We start from the raw sequence: 17944 nt of genomic DNA, 5'->3' as shown, positions 1-17944 counted from the left end.
ATAGCAGTTTCAGTGTCCATTGTAGTAATAAAAGGAAGATATAATGATGATACCAATGATAACAGCAAGAGGGGAGAATTAGGGGGAGATATATTTTTAGGTCATTGCTTGAAGGTCTTGACATCTGTATGATTTCCATCTTACATGAATTTTTTGGTGATCACAAAGTTGTACATTTTTGGTAAAGTTCATCACATTTATTACATTTGAATGGTTTTCCCCTAGTAAGAATTGTTATCTTTCCGGAGGCTTAAACAGTGGATAAGCCTTGCCATAATTTGTGTGGTTTCTCTTAAGGATATATATTCATATATTAAGTGTGAGCCCTCCTTACAGGCTGTGCCACATACATATTTTTTAAATGCCTACAGCACCTGGTATTCCTAGGTGGTCTCCCATCCAAGTACTAACCAGGCCTGACTCTGCTTAGCTTCAGAGATCAGACGAGATTGGGCACGTTCAGGGTGGCATGGCTGTAGACCACATACATAAAGTTTATCTCAATCATATCTTTAACTTTCTACCATAAATTCGCCGATGAATCGCAAAGTTTGGACTTTGAATAAAAGCATTATCTACATAAATTAGAGGGTTTTTTTTTCTATTCAGTATGGATTTTCTGATTTCTAGTAAGGGTTGCAAAACTTTGGATAAAAGTTTGGCCACATTCCTTAAGTTTGTAAGGTTTCTCTGTAGTATGCATTCTGCAGTGATGTACAAGGTTTGAATTTTGATGAAAGGCTTTGCCACACACATTACATTTGTGTGGTTTCTCTTCAGTGTGTGTGCTCTGATGTGTGGTAAGGTTTACAAATTGGGTAAAACATTTGCCACACTCATTGCATTTATAAGGTGTCCCCTCGGTATGGATTCTCATGTTTTGTAAGAAGTGCGTGCTCTTTAATGGCTTTGCCACACTCATAATTACATTTATACAGCTTCTCTCCAATGTGTGCTCTTGTGACTACAAATGTGTGAACATACGGCAAAAGCCCTATCACATTCATTACATTTGTAAGGTTTTTCTACTGTATGGAATCTCTGATGTACCATTAGGCTTGATCTTTAGATAAAACCCTTGCCGCACATTTGACTTTTGTGTGGCTTCTCTCCAGTATGTAATTTCTGATGCATTGTCAGATTTCCAAATAGGGTAAAAGCTTTGTCCTATGCATTACATTTACAAGGCTTCTCTGGCATGAGATATCTCATGACTCCTAAATTGTGAGCATTGAATAAAAGCTTTACATTTAGTGCATTTATAAGCCTTTTTCTTGTGTGAATTCTGTTTTATCCCAAGGCAGAAAAATGGTTTTAATTATGAAAATGTGAAAATTACATTAAAATGCATACATTGAAAGAAAAACGATCATAAGTAAAAAAAAAATCCAGGCCACAATATGAAATGTGCATTATGCATGCGTGAGGATTGCAAGAAATAGACAAGAATGGAACAAAATACGAGTAGTTGACTATGGTGTAGGATTCTGGCTTGTTCTGTTTTAAAGTCATTATGTCATCTTTTCAATGACAGACTACATTTTAAGTTTTTGAAGACAAAGAAAAATATGGAACCCTTCAGGAATTTGCATGTTATCTTTGCACAGAGGCCATGTTAATCCTTTTTTCTGAGTAGATTCTCTTATGATTAATAATACATGAATGCTCTTTAAAGGTTTTGCCACACTCATTACATTTGAATCTGTTCTCTCCAGTATGAGTTCTCTCGTGACTACAAAATTTTGAACATGTGATAAAAGCCTTATCTCATATATTACATTTGCAAGGTTTTCTTACTGTATGAAATCTCTGACGTTCTGTTAGTTTTGACCTTTGCACAAAACTCTTGCCACACACATTGCATTTGTTGGTTTCTCTGCAGTATATAATTTCTGATGTGTAGTAAGATTTCCATATAGGGTAAGAACTTTGCCACATATTTCATTTATAGTTTTTCTACAGTATGAGATGTATCATGATTCCTAAGTTACGAATGTTGGATAAAATCTTTACTACATTTAGGACACTCATAAGGTATTTCTCCTGCATAAATTCTCTCAACACTGCACCGGCGTTAACATGTATGTTACATTTATAATTACTCACAATATAACATCTATAATGAATATACTTTTCCTCCTGTATGAAATCTCTAATGTAATATAAGATTTGACTTTGGGGTAAAACCCTTGCCACACACATTACATTTGTGTGATTTCTCTCCACTATGTAATTTTAAATACTTAGTGAGCTTTGCAAATAGGATAAAGGTTTTGCCATACTCATTACATTTGTAAGGTTTTTTTTCCCCTACAGTATATGTTCTCTCACGATCCATAAGATGTGAGCTTGTGCTAAAAGCCTTCCCATGGTCATTTGTCAGATTTTTCTCTTGTGTGTTTTCTTGTAAATGTGTAGGTAACAAAGGATATTTTAAAATCTTTGTGTCTTTATTACAACAGTTTTTGACACTCAGAGGGATTCTTTGAAATGATGAAACTGAGCAATCATTGGTGATAGTCTTCTCAGATTGATCGCATTCATTAGTTTTCTCCTCATTTTTTACTCTCTGCAGATCTCCTTGGTGTGCTTATAAACTTAATCCATGTCTATTATCTAAAAACATTACTTATTTGAAGCACTATTTTTTTGGTTAAGAAAATCCTTACAAATAGCTTGTCCTGCATGAAATACTGGTTTGTGTTTTTTCTTACAGAAACACCCTCCTTTTGAAAAAAATTTGAGGGTTTGTTGCATTGCCAATCTTTTCTGAGATTTCTGTTATGTCAAAAGCAATTCTCTGTAATTTCTTTCATTGTATCTCCACTCTCAAAGTCATACATATATTCCAATACTGCCTTGAGGTCAAAATTCTTGATGCCATGGCTCTTATTTCTATCCATTATCCAAAGATGGTATAATTCACCTTTACCAATGTCCTATTTTGGTGATAATTCCTTGATTGTGAATCCAACATAAAGGCTTCCTATTAGATTGGGAGATAAAGATTTGATATTGAATTATGTAATTGCTGATATTATAACACCTATAATGAATATAGTTTGGAAATTTCTGAAGCACCATCTTCAAACAGAATTTTGATATAATAAATGTGAAGAATTCTTCATAGTTGGAAATGTTATCTATGTCTTGATTATATAACTACATGCATAAAATCACGATTGAGATTTTGGACTATACTCCCTAAGTCTTAATCTTTATAATAATATGTTTTACCAATAATGTGTTTAATACTATGTTGGGATACGACACAAGCACAAGATATTGTGGAAGAAAGGTCGTTCAATGACATGAATGTAGCCAGACCCTCAAAATGAACTGGGTTAGAACAGACTGCTTCCGATGAATGCCCCCAGACACTATCCAAGTACCTCCCATTCCTCTGGCACACTAAGTCCTGGAAATTGTCATTACCCTTTCCCAAGAAAGCATGTAAGGCATTTTCCCCCTATCTGGGTTGGGTCGCATCCCAGTACTTTGTCATCTTGCCCTGACAACTTAACACCTACCACAAGTCATGGAGGATATCACTGTCGTCTTGCTACTGTTCAAGGCACATCTAGAATGTAAATTCTCTTAGTTAATTCTTAATGTAATGATGGACTCATCTGCCTCTTTTTATTCTTTTTTTTTTTCTTTTCTTTTTGGTCTCCTGGCTCCAGAAAGGTTTTGGAAGCAAAATTAGTGAGCCAGCATGGAGCCTGAAGAAATCGTCCTTGGGAAAGAATCATCCGCGGGGATAATTCCTGGTTGGCCACCTACTTCAATGTGTGTGTGTGTAGAGGGTGGCCCACATGCAAAATCTGTGTGGATCATTGCATGTGGGGACATCCTGAAAATGCCAGCTGAAATTATCCATTTCTTTGGAGTAGTATTCATCACACTTTGGCTAAGAAGGAAAGCGCATGGTCACAGCTGTGGGCTGGCTCCTCCTGTGAGTTGTTTGGGTGGCTACTGAAGCCCAGCGAGATGTAGAAGTCAAGGTGATAGTCTTCTCAGATTGATTGCATTCTGGAAAACTGGAGAATGAACTAAAACTAGAAAAATATGTTAGAATGTCTACAACTTTGTCAGCATCCAGACAGGCTGATAAAGTGGGGAAAGGAAGGAAGATCCTTTGAACAGATCCCACTTCTTCTATGGAAGCCATGAGATCTCTATTTGCATCTGTCTGTATGTTCATGTATATTCACATGGATGTGTTGTGGACGTGTGGTATTTTCTACCTCTGCTTATGTAATTCAGGAGCCCCAGGCCTGGAACTTGCACCCAAGTTTAGATATTCTGGAAGAAAAGCCAGGAGGACCAGAGTGGCGCGAAATGCCATTTATTACTCACGAGGCACAGAAGCTTCCTTCAGCAGCGGCTGGTCAAAGCTGCAGGAATAAAGCTCCTGACCAAGAGCAAGCAGTTTTTTATGCACACAAGCATAGAGAGGGACAATCTCATTGGGGGAGCAGCTGCCTTCTCAGATGGACAGGAGTGAGATGTGCTACTTGGTTACAGGAGCAGATAATGTTCACAGGAGCAGCAGGAAATGTCCTTGGGAGCAGGCATTGCTGACAGCTCTTTGTGTACTGCCTTCCCTGGCTGCTAGCTGGGCAGCTTTCAGTCTTCTGAGTATATGGAGGAGCTATGTTCTGAGTTAACCCTACATTCCACCACGACATAGCTCCTCCACCTCACATTCTTCACATAAGTTCTTCCATACCGGGAGTTCCCGGGTGGTTAGAGCGTTTGCATATTGCATTCATGTATCACTAATACAATAAAGGCTATATCCTAACACTAACAGTACATATAAGCCAAGTGGTCATGTTACCAGGTAACAGCCCCAAGAGCCAACAATGGCCACCAAGCGGTTAAGGGCTTTGTTACAAGTGCTACAATGCATGAGGCGATAGTTCTTGTTACAACTGCCCCCAGTCTCTTGATCACTCCTCAATCTCAAGGGAAGAGAGGCAAGAACTGCTCCAGTTGTTGTCTGCTAAAAACAGGCAGAGCTCGGGGGTTAGAGGAATGAAACTGTCCTACATTCAACTGAATATATTGTTAGCTTCTGGTTTTCTATGAATACGAAGTTCTCTTCTGCATGATTCTATGTAAGTCACACCTTCCCCAGAGGTGTTACTGTAGGTTTAGCAGGTTGTATTAGCCACTGTATAGACACCTCCTATGTCTATGAAAAGAAGAGAAAACAAAGGTTAATAATCAGAGCAAATTATAAACCAGCTTCTGAGTTTATAAGGCTGTCAGTAAAGATTTCTCATATAAGGCCGGAAGCATCTTCCGCAACTTGAAATGTCCCTGATAATGTCTTCAGACACCAGGGCAAATTCTCTACATGGCTCACATAGCACAAGTCACCGCTCTTGTCCAAACATGAGCTGTTGTGGCAATCTCTCGAATTTTATATAGAATCATCCATCTTTACTTTTCATGGCTTGGAAAAAGCAGTTAGAGTTTTCAATAATTGCTAGTCAAAGGATGGGAGAAAAATTACAAAATAAAAACGCGTTTGAAGAACCACAGACAGATATTTCAGGAAACTGAAGAATTCAGGATCCAGTTCAATTTACCAGTAGAAAATAAATCAAACCTAGAAGAAAATGAACAGCATAAGAATCTAATGTTTACATAGGTATATTTCAGTTCTTATTGAAACATGTTTTTTCTTTCCTCTCCAACCATCTCTATTTCTACCAAAGAGAGCCAAATTAAGGCTCCTTCATTTGTGAAATGTCATTACAATAATCTTGGCCTTATCATTTGCATAAGCCCAGAGAAAATATTAATCAACTAGGTAGGCACTTTTAATTCTGCTTTGCTGGAATTTTATGAGGAATCTTCTGATTGAATTTAAAAGGCCTCTCAAGGGCAGAAAAGCCAAGGCAAGGACTTGCCCTCAGAGGATGCCTTTGGTACCTCCAGGTTTGGGGTGAGCTCCTCCCTTCTTGAGATATCCAAAATATCTTAAGTTTCCTATACCTCCCAAGAAGTGACATTCTTTACTCACCTGGGAAGGCTGTTGGGAACCATGAGAGCCAGGTACCAGGCCAGTATTTCCAAAGGTTTTTATGGCTTCCGTACATCAATCTTAATTCCTTAAGTTGTTTGGTCGTATCTGAGTCTCTGCATTTCTCTCAAATATGACATGCCAGTCAAAGCCTTGGTAATCAAAATTAGTTTCCAATCATGTCCTGTTATAAAGATAACACATTCTTATTGAATTTACGCAAATAATCACATTGCCATGAGAATACTTACTTATTAAAAGTGTTTTGATTAAGGCGGGATAAGTGGGGAGGAAAGAGACACTCCAATTCTGCACAATTATTAGCAAAACTTAGTTCCTTAAGTAGCCAAGGGCCTGATTACAACAAAACAAAATACAGAAAATAATCCTGATAAAACACAAAATCTTTGTTTTCTTCAGGCAGAAACTTTTTCCATAATATCAGTAACAGACCAATAGTCCCAGAAATTCTGCCTTGTTTGCTGAAGAAAAAAGAACTCTGATTTAGAATTAGCTTGCTTCTGACATTTAAATTTATTTCCAATCATGTGTAGCTTAACCTAAAGTTCCTTCTTTCAAGATTTCTCTTCACAGATCTTCTGTAACTTTCATCATCCCGTCAGTTAGCCTCTTCTTACTTATTTAGAAATATGCAACTTTAAGACAAACTACTTTCCTTTAATTTCCTTTAAATCTCTATACCTTTAATCTCCTTTAAAATAAATCTCTATAACTTATACCTTCTGTTACTACACATATATATTTTTCACTTTTAATCATAATACAAATTCTTAACTCTCAGAAACCACAATTTCTAATGGCATTTAGAAAGTACGCAATTGACATCCTTTAGATTGGCAAATTTATAAATATATTTTGTGGCCTCTAGAAGTATTTCATTTGCCCTTGACGGGTTTTCAAAAGCTGGTAAAAGGAGGGAGCTGGTTACAGCTTGCTGTAAGTCTGAAAGAGAGTCGAAGGTTAACATGACATCATTGATATGATGGTACAGTTGTATGGCGGAGGGTTTGTCCCAGCCAGTCAAATCCTCAGCCACAAAACTGTAGCAAATAGTGGGTCTATGGAGATACTGCATTGGTAGGACAGTGAAGGTCCATTGTTGTCATTCCCAGGTAAAGGTGAATTGATCTTGACTATCTGGGTGAATATTTTGGACATTTCCTGGTCCTGGAAAAGTCATTCAGGAAAGGAAACGAGGGTTGAGTGTCCACTGCTCGAGGTCCATTCCAAGGTGTGGAAACTGCCGGCCTGTCAAGCAGGGGTTGGAATTTCTGCTTTGGTTTAAGCTGCTGCCACAGGGAGACCAGTACTGTTTATTGGGTTGCTTATCAATCTTTTTTGGGTTGTCCCTGGCCCTTATCAGATCTGTCCATAGTTGCCTCCTGGTCACCTTTACCAGGCCATCCTTACTTTCCACCTACACACCCACAATTGACTCTCTTTCTTCCCGTTGGACCCGTGGGGCTCCATTTCTGCATGGCCAGTTCAATTTTCCCCAAATGTATGAAAGCCTGTGTTGCCTCCTCGCTTGTCCTCCCCATTAGGTTAGACAGGACGGGCAGCAAAGGAGCATAATAGGCTGGCAGGGCCATCTGGATGATGCAGACCTGCATACCTGTAGTAAATGGCACTGCATCAGGGCCCTCAAATGATTCACTATAAATAGCTTGCTGCATCCCCATCTCCCTAAGGAACACCTGCAGTTCTGGCATGGACATCCAGCAGGGCTGGGCCATTGGCACCTCACCTTTATTTGGCCAAGGCGCATGACAGCCCACCGTGAGCCAATTCAGCAGTGACACATTTTCTGCATACTGGATTGCCCCATATATGCATAAGTGCAAAGAAGGGTGGGTGGTGACAGAGGCCATACAGGTCAATTCATATCCGGACGCTATTATGCCATCCACACCCCGTGTCCCAGAGGCGAAGTAGCCACCCTGTGATGGACTCTGATCCTTTCTGGCAGAACTCTACCAACTCTGCTGATGGATATGGCTGGGCAGAAGTGTGTAGATGTTTAAGGGGAGGAGGCAGGTTCCTTGGATTTCATCCCTCAGATGTTCTTGTTGAGTCTTTTAACAGTTACCAGGCAGGCATGAAACACACATGTGGCTTCCCCTGAAAGGGCATCTCTATTTCTTCATCTGACTCAGACTCACTTTCTGCTGTTGGGTCCTCTATTGGGGTCCCCTTCAGACTGCAATTCTGTCTATGTGCAAGCTCTTGTTAGCTTTCACTCCTGAACTTCTGCAAAGCGGCAGCCTACGTCCTGCAGTTGTTCACTAGTCTGTTCTGTCATCCCAGGGTATCCTTGCTATTAGCCTGTGTGACTTGCAGTTCTTTTTCTAGCCTGACTTCCTCTTCCACTTTTGTTGCCTTTTTCTTAGCTTGCAAATGTTTAGCGGTCACCTCACGCAGCGCCAGCAGAGGGGCCGTCCCATTGTGGCTGCCATGGGTAACAGCTCATTCTGCTTTTTCAAAGAACACAATTCCCCTACTTTTGGTAAACTATGTAAGAGACCCATAGGTGCATTGATGGGGGTGACCCCCCCAGTCCTTTGGTCGCCCCATGAATCTAAAAGGCTGCCACCTCAAACATCATGGGCTCAGAAGCCCACCCCAGGTTTTCCCCCAACCAACCCCAACAGGCATGTTCCTCCCTCACTTTAGGTCGACTCAACAGGGGTACTTTCTGGAATATCCTGCTAGCTACACCAACTGTAATACAGGAGCCCCAGGCCTGGAACTTGCACCCAAGTTTGGATATTCCAGGAGAACCACCAAGAGAACCAGAGGAGTGAGAAATGTCATTTATTACTCATGAGGCAGGGAAGCCTCAGGAACAGCTGGTCGAAGCTGCAGGAATAAAGCTCCAGACCAAGAGCAAGCAGTTTTTTATGCACACAAGTAGAGAGAGGGGTAATCTCATTAGGGGAGCAGCCACCTTCTCAGATGGATAGGAGCAAGATGTGCTGCTTGGTTACAAGAGTGGATAACGTCCACGGGGGCAGGAGGCACTGCTGACAGCTCTTTGTGTACTGCTTTTCCTGGCTGCTGGCTGGGCAGCTATGAGTCTTCTGGGTGTGTGGAAGGGCTATGTTCTGAGTTATCCCTACAGGATGGTACTGCTAGGTTGTAAAAGAGCTATGTTTAACTGGCTTAAAAACAAGAAAGTATTTGTAAGGACTAGCTATTCTAAAATGTTCAGAAATATTGAAATTAACCCAAATGTTTTTCAAGTTAATGGAATCTGAGATTAATCTTTGGAAAATAAAAGCTAGCTTAAGTTTGGTAGTTTAATTAAAACAGACATGTCTGTAGAGTTATCTAAATTAACTGTTTGAGAAATCTAATTAAGGTGAAAGGGAAACATCAGATATTTCTGGGAACTGAAGGTGTTAAGCATGAAAATACATTTTTGAATGAATGAAAATAGTTCATCCTGAAATAACATTGGCTATTTCTGAATCAGTAAGAACAGACAAACTAAAAGGGACAATGAAAGTTGTAGAAGGTTTAGGAAACAGGAACTTGAAAATGAAATTTTGTGTAGTCAAGCTGAATAAAGTTAGAATGAATTTAATTAAGTACATGAATTTAAACATCAAAAGTAAGCTGATGCAAAATTAGTCTTTTCTTGACCTAGAAATGGCTTTGCAGTGGTCCAGAGGGTTCCTAGAATACCTCAAAAGATGAGATCTCTCCTTATAAAAGAGAAATATTAAACTAATTAAGCCTATCTTGGTGTGCTGAAATTACCTGGGAAGCACTGTGAAATAAAAATAAAAAATAACATTGAGCCTTCTTTATGCTGTATCTGTATATGTGTCATAAGTGTTCCAGAAATTATGTGAAATTTCTGGAAATCTGCGATTTCCTGACATAAGTTGTCTGTCATCAAAATTGAGGCACAATAGACCCACTTCAGATTGAATGATACTCATGAACTGAAAGTAAAGAAATGGAAAAAGATATTTCATGCAAATGGAAATGAAAAAAAAAAGCTGGGGTAGCAACACTTATATAAAACAGACTTTAAAACAAAGGTTGTAATAAGAGATAAAGAAGGGTATTACATTATGCTAAAGGGATCGATAAGTCACGAAGACATAACCCTAGTAAACATATACGCACCCAACATAGGAGCACCTACATGCATAAAGCAATTATTGACTGACATAAAAGGAAAGAGTAACAGTAATATGCTCATAGTTGGAGACTTTAACATCCCATTGACACAATGATACCAATAGACACATCTTCCAGGCAAAGAATCAACAAGGAAACAATGGGCCTAAAAGACACACTAGACCAGATGGACTAATAGATATTTTCAGAGAATTTTACCCCAAAGCAACAAAATATACACTCTTCTCAAGGGCACATGGAACATTTTCCAGGCTAGACCACATGATAGGGCACAAAACAAGTCTCAACAAATTTAAGAAGACTGAAATCATATTGACCGTCTTCTCCAATCACAATGGCATAAAATTACAAATCAACTACAAGAAAAAAATTGGAAAATACACAAACACATGGAGACTAAATAACATGCTTCTAAACAATGGGCTTATCAATGACATCAAGGAAAAAATCAAAAGATACCTAGAAACAAATGAAAATGAAAATATGACGACTCCAAAATCTATGGAATACAGCAAAAGCAGTCCTAAGCGGGAAATTCATAGCAATACAGGTCTACCTCAAGAAATAAGAGATAGCTCAAATAAACAATCTAACCTTACACTTAAAAGGACTAGAAAAAGAACAGCAAACAAAGCCCAAAGTGAATGCAAGGAAGGAAATCATGAAGATCAGAGTGAAAATAAATGAAATAGAGTCTAGAAAAACAATACAAAAGATTATTGAAATCAAGAGCTTGTTCCTTGAAAGGATAAACAAAATTGACAGACTCTTAAAAAGATCCAACAAGGAAAAAAGAGAAAGGACTCAAATAAAATCTGAAACAAAAGAGGAGAAATAACTATAGACTCCAAAGAAGTACAAAGCATCATTAAAAAAAATACTATAAGCAATTATATGCCAACAAATTGGACAATCTGGGATAAATAGACACATTCCTAGAAACATACACTCTCCCAAGACTGAGTCAAGAAGAAATAGAAAATATGAACCAACTGATTACCACCAATGAAATAAACCAGTAATCAAAACTCTTCCCATAAAACAAAAGTCCTAGACCAGATGGCTTCATAGGTGAATTTTACCAAAAATTCAAAGAAGAATTATCACCTATTCTTCTCAAACTATTCCAAAAAATTCAAAAGAAGGGAAAGTTCCCTAAGTCCTTTTATAAGGCCACCATTAGCTTGATTCCAAAACCACACAAAGACATTACAAATAAAGAAAACTATAGGCTGATGTCTCTTATGAACATTGATGCAAAAATCCCCAACAAATATTAGCAAACCAAATTCAGCAATACATTAAAAGTATCATACACCATGATAAAGTTGGATTTATTCTTGGGATGCAAGGTTGGTACGATATCCACAAATCAATTAATGTGATACACCACATTAACAAATTGAAAGATAAAAACCACATGATCATATCAATAGATGCAGAAAAAGCAGTCAACAAAATCCAGCATCCATTTGTGATAAATGCCCTTAGCAAAGTGAGAATAGAGGAAACATACCTCAATATAATAAAGGCCATATGACAAACCTATAGCTAATATACTCAACGGAGAGAGGCTAAAAGCGTTTTCCTTAAGATCAGGAACAAGACAAAGATGCCCACTTTCATCACTCCTCTTCCACATTGGATTGGAAGACTTAGCCACAGCCATAAGAAAAGAAAAAGAAATAAAAGGTATCCGAATTGGAAAGAAAGAAGTAAAACTCTCGCTCACCACTTGCCAATGACATGATGCTATGTACAGAGAACCCTAAAGATTCCATCAAAAAACTGTTAGAACTGATCAATGAATTCAGTCAACTAGCAGGTTACAAAATAAATACTCAGAAGTCAGTGACATTTTTATACACCAATGATGAACTTTCAGAAAGAGAAATTAAGAAAACAACCCCATTTATAATTACATCGAAAACTATGAAATACCTGCGAATCAAATTAACCAAGAAGGTAGAAGACCTGTTCTCAGAAAATTATAAGGTGTTGAAAAAAGAAATTGAAGAAGATACAAATAAATGGAAGCATATACTGTGCTCATGAGTAGGAAGAATCAACATCATTAAAATGGTCCTACTGCCCAAAGCAATTTATAGATTCAATGCAATCCCTATCAAAATACCAATGGCATTTTTTTTCAGAGCTAGAACAAACAATCCTAAAATTTATATGGAACCATAAAAGACCCCAAATAGTCACGGCAATCTTGAGAAAGAAGAACAAAGTTGGAGGTATCACACTGCCTGATGTCAAACTATACTACAAGACTACAGTAATCAAAACAGCATGGTACTGGCATAAAAACAGATACACTGATCAATGGAACAGACTAGAGAGCCCAGAAATAAATCCACACACATGCACTCAATACATGACAAAGGAGCAAGAATTTACAATGGAGTAAAGACAGTCTCTTCAATAAATGGTGTTGGGAAGAAAAGACAGATACATGCAAAAAAAGAAGAAAGGAAAAAGGAAACTGGACCACCTTTTTACACCATCTATAAGAACAGAGTCGAAATGGGTTAAAGACTTACATTTAAGACCCAAAACCTTAAAACTTCTAGAAGAAAATATAGGCAGTAATCTCTTCGATATTGCTAATGGTAATTTCTTTTCAGATATATCTCCCAGGGCAAGGGAAACAAAAGAAAAAATAAACAAATTGAACTACATCAAACTAAGAAGTTTTATACAGCAAAGGAAACTATCAACAAAACAAAAAGACAATCAACTGATTGGAAAAAGATATTTGCTAATGATACATCTGATAAGTGATTAATATCCAAAAATATATAGAGAACTCACACAATTCAACAACAAAAAACAATCCAATTTAAAAATGGGCAGAAGACCTAAACAGATACTTCTCCAAAGAGGAACTACAAATGGCCAATAGACATATATATGAAAAGATGCTCAAGGTCACTAATCATCAGAGAGATGCAAATTAAAACCACAATGAGCTATCACCTGACACCTGTCAGAATGGCCATTATCAATAACTCAAAGAATAAGTGCTGGTGAGAATGTGGAGAAAAGGGAACCCTCATACATTGTCGGCGGAACTACAAATTGGTACAGCCGCTATGGAAAACAGTATGGAGTTTTCTCAAAAAAATTAAACCTTTTGACCCAGCAATTCCTATTCTGGGTATTTATCCAAAGAAAACCAAAACAATAATTCATAAAGATCTATGCACCCCAATATTCATGGCAGCACAGTTTACAATAGCCAAGATATGGAGGCAACCTAAATGCCCATCAACATACGATTAGATAAAGAAGTTATGGTTCATATATACAATGGAATATTACTCAGCTATTAAAAATACTAATTCCTATCATTTGCAATGACATGGATGGATCTGGAGGTTATTACGCTGAGTGAAATAAGTCAGACAGAGAAAGATAAATATCCACATAATTTCACTTAGATGTGGAATCTAAGGAACAAAAAGAACAAACTATTAAAAAATAGACTCACAAATATAGAGGACAAATTTGGTGACAGATAGAGGGGATGGGGGTTGGAGAGCTGGGAGAAAGGAGTGAAGGATTAAAGAAGTACACATTAGTAGTTGATAGATGGTCACAAGCATGGGGAGCATGGCATAGGGAATGCAGTTAGCATTAATATATTGGCTAGGTGGAAAAGCAGAGGAGAGAAAGAGCAATTAGGGGGGTCATTTTTTAAACTATATCATATCTAATCAACGTACTGTATACTTGAAACTCATAAAAATACAAAAATAAATAAATAAAACAAAAAGTAGATTTATATTTTACAAAAAAACTGAGACACACACTAAAAGGACTGAACCTTGGTATCAGATTGTGGCACATGTGAATGAAGTTCATTCTGCTTCTACAAATATGACAGCTCATTGCCAGACATCTGCCATCCTGACGTCCTTCTAATCTTGTCAACAGTCTGCTTCCGAATCAGAGAAATTAGGATGAATAAATGATGGGTATAAATTAAATGAACAGTCAGGGCTATGTGAAATCCAAGACAGCTGATTGCTTCTTTTAGAGTTCCTGGCAAATGCCGTTTTTTAGGGTGTTTTTGTTTGTTTGTTTGTTTTTTTCACTCACACACTATAGTGCACTTAAACTGGATTTCATTCAACTTCCACTTAGTATGGGTTATCAATATGTTCTTGATTGTTGTACAAATATTTTCTGGATGGGTTCAAGCTTTTCCCTGCAGCATGGCCGATGTCTCCACAGTGACAAAGAAACTGGTGGAAAAAGGTGTTTTCCATTTGGAATATTTCTTCCAAGTGCACCCTTCACAAGGCTATGCCATGGGATGGTGGCTCAGGACTTGTCATTTTCCTTCTTAATCTTTGTTAAATTGACTCATTATATTGCTGACATAATGTTAACCTGTGAGGATTTGCTTCTGCTATAGAAAACCTAGCAGGCTTTACTGGACCACTTACAACAGAGAAGATGGGCAGTCAATCTGTAGAAAATTCAAGGTCCGGCACTGTAGTAAAATTTTGGGGAGTTGTATGGTTGAGTAAGATTTACTTTGTCCCTAAGGCTGTCACAAACTATAAGCCTACCCCATAACAAAAATGTAAAGGAGGTATAGTCTTTTGCGGGAATTCTGGGGTACTGGTGAACTTGTAACCCCATTTAATGCAATACTTCCATCCATTACATCATCTGGCTAAGAAGGGATCTATATGGGACTGGGGAGCCTAAAAATAGGGTGCTTTTGAGAAAGCAAAAATACTTGCCAAACTGATTAAAGCTCTTGGAATCTCACAGGCCAGGCTGCCTTTTGAATAGAATGTTTCAGTAACCACAGAGGGCATGGGCTGGGCATGAGAAGAAACAGCAAAAGGAGCAAGTGTCCCTTGGATCCTGGTCCCAACTGTGGAAGGGGGCAGAGATCATGTACACCCCCAAAGAAGAGCCAGTTACAGTAAGAACTTTCCTTCCCAGCCAGGAGTGGAGAGACGTGTTCCACTGACCAGCCTCGATGGCTCAGACTCCTACACTGACTGAACGGCCTGCATATTAACACAGGAGTGCTCTGCCACAAAGTACTGTCTCTAGTGATACAGCACTTATTAGGCCCTGCTGAATATACACAACTGTCAAATTCTCCTGCTCCATGCCTGTGTTGGCCCCAGCAACCTGCAAAGAAAGAACAGGAAGTTTCACTGGGGCCTGGCATACCAACGGCTTCAGTCAGAGCAATCTGTGTATCTGGATGGCAGTTGCTATCCAACCATCCACTGATATGATGTGGATGGGGCCAGGAACAGATCACAGTAGTCAGTGGCCTGAATTAAGAATGGTCTGGTTGGTAATCATGCAGAAACCGTGGCCACTAATCCTGTATACTGACAGTTGGGCCGTTTTAAAGGGACTGACACAACTGCTCGGACACCAGAAACAGAGAGGTGGATGATTATGCTCTCACTTCTATGGGGAAAAGAGACGTGGAAAGTTATCGGGGCTAGCTCGCAAGAGCCCAAGGCAGACCTCATTGTCTCCCACGTCCCTACCCACACAGCATCTACACTGCCTGGTCATTAGGAAGCAGATGACTTCACAAAATTACACACTTTAGCAACTGACCCGGTAGTGAATACTACAGATACAGGCACCATACAGCCTGGGTAGGATGGCTTGTAGGTAAGGAGGAAGTGCTAGAACTTAAGCTACGGGCAGTGGCTCTGGAGTCAGTGAAAGCCCCTGTGTGAGTCAATCTATTCACTGGAGACCCTGACAGGTAAGGGATTGGCAGATTGACCACGTAAGCCCCTTCCCAGACTGAGGGCTCCGACTACTCTAGCGTGTGTCGACACTGTGTCTGGCTTAACTCAAGTCCTCTCATGTCAGTGGGCTAATCAGGCCACTTCCATGAAGGGACTGGAAAAGCTAAGTCCTAAGCACAAATATCTCCCCATCAAATAGTGACTGGGGGTCACATTTCAAAGGACATGATGTATGAGAATGAGCAAAATAATGCAGTATTGAATGAAGGGTCCACCACCTACCATAAACCCTCAAGCAGCTGGGCTGGGGGGATGGAAGAATGGTGTCCTTAAGTGACAGATAACATTACTCAGAAATCCCACCTTGGCCAGGTGGACAAAGGTGCTTTCTAAGTGTTAATGCATTTCAATGAGCAACACATGGGGCCTGTTGCCCCATTTGCCAGGACCTCAGACTGACATACTAATAAGGTAACGGTATCGAAAACAAAGCACCAGCAATAGTGCCGACACCTGCATGGACTGGCGGACTATGCTGGGGGCAGGAAGCCCTACTGTCCCTGGACTGGGGACTATTTACTAGATTCCGCAATGGGATGTTCTGCAGGACTGGCTCAGTTACTTCACGCCCCTGGTGGGACCCTGTCATCCTATTAGAGTCGGGATCCATGGAGACGCGCTGTATATGGACAGTACATGCACCAATGGAAGAGGCAGGAGGTAGGGGTCTTGGCATGCCACATTCCTCCCCCTACTCACTGCCTCACGCCAGAAAGCACACTATTCCGACCACCATGTATGGTGTACACAGCCTGTCAGATCTCCAAGGCTCTGGTGACCTTAACCGTTCTTAGCCTTCTGCTATTCCTGTGGCATCCAGTGACAGGGAGGGGGCACACCTGTGCCATTCTCCAAACTGAATGTCATGGATTCACATTAGGTGAATCTGCTCATAGTTCTTTGTTAACGCATGAAAATTCATGTAAGATCCCTGAGTGACTCAACCACAAGCCTAGGCGACATATTGACATGTTGGTTTCGATCCCGGGGGACAGGGTGGAAAAACTGTTACTAGTACTTGGATTGCTTTTTCTTTTTCTTGCATGTTTCTATATTGTTGCTGTGTACTGTGTCCCGAATGTGCTCAATTGGTGACTAAATGAGCTACCTCCCTGCTAATGAAGCCGCTCACTGACCACTCGGGAACCTCACGGAAGAGGGGCATGTGAAACTGTAAGAGCCGGTAATGAGGGGTGGAGTGTGGAGGAGGGACTGTTCAATGACGTGGCCACAGCCAGGCCCTTGGGCTAGGTCTAGCTAGATTTGGGCCAGAACAGAGACTGCTTTCTGTAATCCACTCAGAGACTGCATGACCCCTCACCCAGGCCCCAGGCAGGCTGTGTCCCAGGACACGTAGCTGTCCCTAGGTAAGCATGTAAGGCATCTCTCCCTTATCTGTGGACAGTACACTCCAGTACCCTCATCCATCTTGCCCCATCCTATATAACTCCTCATGGCTTGCCATGCAGAGTAGAGAATATCTATATCTTCTTGCCATTACTCAAGACACACCTCATGTATAATTTTCCTTAATAAACTTTTAATGTTATAATGGCATCAGCAGCCTCTTTCTTTGGTATCTCTACCGGGGGAAATTTTATGTAATAACCACTTAAAAAAAAAATCTCTATGTAACAATAATAATAAATAAATAAATTAGTAACCCATGATAAATCTATTAGGCAAGTTAATAAGTAACCAGATTATACAAAATAATAGTCTTTGGAATTCTAAAGAATTCTTCCTTAGGAACCAAAGAACCAAAGAAAAATATATTCTGAATCACTAAATTTTGAAATATGTTTCAAGTAAACACACATTTTTATAATGATTAAGGATTAGGAAAAATTGCCTGAAATCTCGATTATGATTTTATGTCTGTAGTTACATAAATTAGCCAGTAAATAGATCAACTCTGTCA

The 17944-nt window shown here is 39.4% G+C and overlaps 1 pseudogene; it reads right to left on the bottom strand.

Moving 5' to 3' along the window:
* Window positions 1-362: 362 nt before the first annotated feature.
* Window positions 363-481, bottom strand: LOC118611616 (annotated as a pseudogene).
* Window positions 482-17944: the final 17463 nt, after the last annotated feature.

Source organism: Rousettus aegyptiacus, unplaced genomic scaffold (assembly GCF_014176215.1).
Source record: "Rousettus aegyptiacus isolate mRouAeg1 unplaced genomic scaffold, mRouAeg1.p scaffold_m13_p_14, whole genome shotgun sequence".
Lineage (NCBI taxonomy): Eukaryota > Metazoa > Chordata > Mammalia > Chiroptera > Pteropodidae > Rousettus > Rousettus aegyptiacus.
Note: the sequence above shows the minus strand (reverse complement) of the source record. Positions and strands in the feature narration are given on the sequence as shown.